Source organism: Phacochoerus africanus, chromosome 3, assembly GCF_016906955.1.
Source record: "Phacochoerus africanus isolate WHEZ1 chromosome 3, ROS_Pafr_v1, whole genome shotgun sequence".
Classification (NCBI taxonomy): Eukaryota; Metazoa; Chordata; class Mammalia; order Artiodactyla; family Suidae; genus Phacochoerus; species Phacochoerus africanus.
Window position 1 is genome coordinate 145,109,202 of NC_062546.1, and position 1,118 is coordinate 145,110,319.

Sequence of the window (1,118 nt, forward strand, 5' to 3'; positions counted from 1 at the left end):
GCATTGCTGTGGCTGTGGTGCAGGCCAGCGGCTACACCTCTGATTCGACCCCTATCCTAGGAACTTCCATATGGTTAGAGTGTGGCCCTAAAAAGCAAAAAAAAAAAAAAAAAAAAAAAAAAGCAAAAAAAAATCATTGGCTTCATGAGTAATACAATGGGCTTAATTACCAACAATAAAGTTATATTCATTAAGATTAATTAAGTCACTTTATCGTTTTGCTATGCTGTATCCCAGTTTTGACTTGTTACTTAGAATGAATAAACTTGGAATATGTGGTACCTGATCCAAGAGAAGCACACAGAAATCTCCAAATAAAAAAAGTAGATGTATGGCTTTTCTCCACCTCTGAGAATTTCTTCTCTGGCTCACCTTGCAGAGCATATGGTTAAGGTTCCATGTTTTGGAACGCTTCACGAATTTGCGTGTCGTCCTTGCGCAGGGGCCATGCTAATCTTCTCTGTATTGTTCCAATTTTAGTATAGGTGCTGCCGAAGCGAGCACAGGTTCTATGTTTTGGGGTCTGGCTGACACGTGTGTGTGTCCTGGATCTGCCATTAACTTTGAGCAATTACTAACTTCTCTAAGCTTTAGTTTCCTTTTTCTCATCTGCAAAATGGGAACACATCAGTTAGGTTCTTTGGTTGCAAGCAACAGAAACGGATTCATTTATGCCAAAAGGTAAATTTACTAAATGATCTTAGTTCTCTTGCAGAATCAAAGGGCCACTTCAGGGATCAGGCCTTGCAAAGAATAGAAATTCTGAATGGCAGAAGAAACATATATTCTTGTCAGCACTCTGAGAGCAGAATGTCTCCACCCTAACCATTTTAAAAAATTGAAGTATAATTGAGTTACAATGTTGTATTAGGTTCAGGTGTGTAGCAAAGCAATTCAATAACACACACACACATTTTTTTCAGATTTATATACATATACTATGAATTTTTCAGATTCTTTTCCATTATAGGTTGTAACAAGATATTGAGAATTAGGTCCCTGTTCTAAACAGTAGGTCCTTCTTATCGGTTGTCTATTTTATGTATAGTAGTATGTATATGTTAGTCCCAAACTCCTACTTTATCCCTCTCCCCCTTATCCCTTTGGTAACCATAAGT

At 37.6% G+C, this 1,118-nt stretch overlaps 1 non-coding gene across 1 annotated transcript; it reads right to left on the reverse strand.

Annotated features, from left to right (window-relative positions):
• Positions 1-397: 397 nt before the first annotated feature.
• On the reverse strand, positions 398-504 carry LOC125123850 (U6 spliceosomal RNA). The gene has a single exon (XR_007134219.1). It is a non-coding gene; the product is annotated as a U6 spliceosomal RNA (small nuclear RNA).
• Positions 505-1,118: the final 614 nt, after the last annotated feature.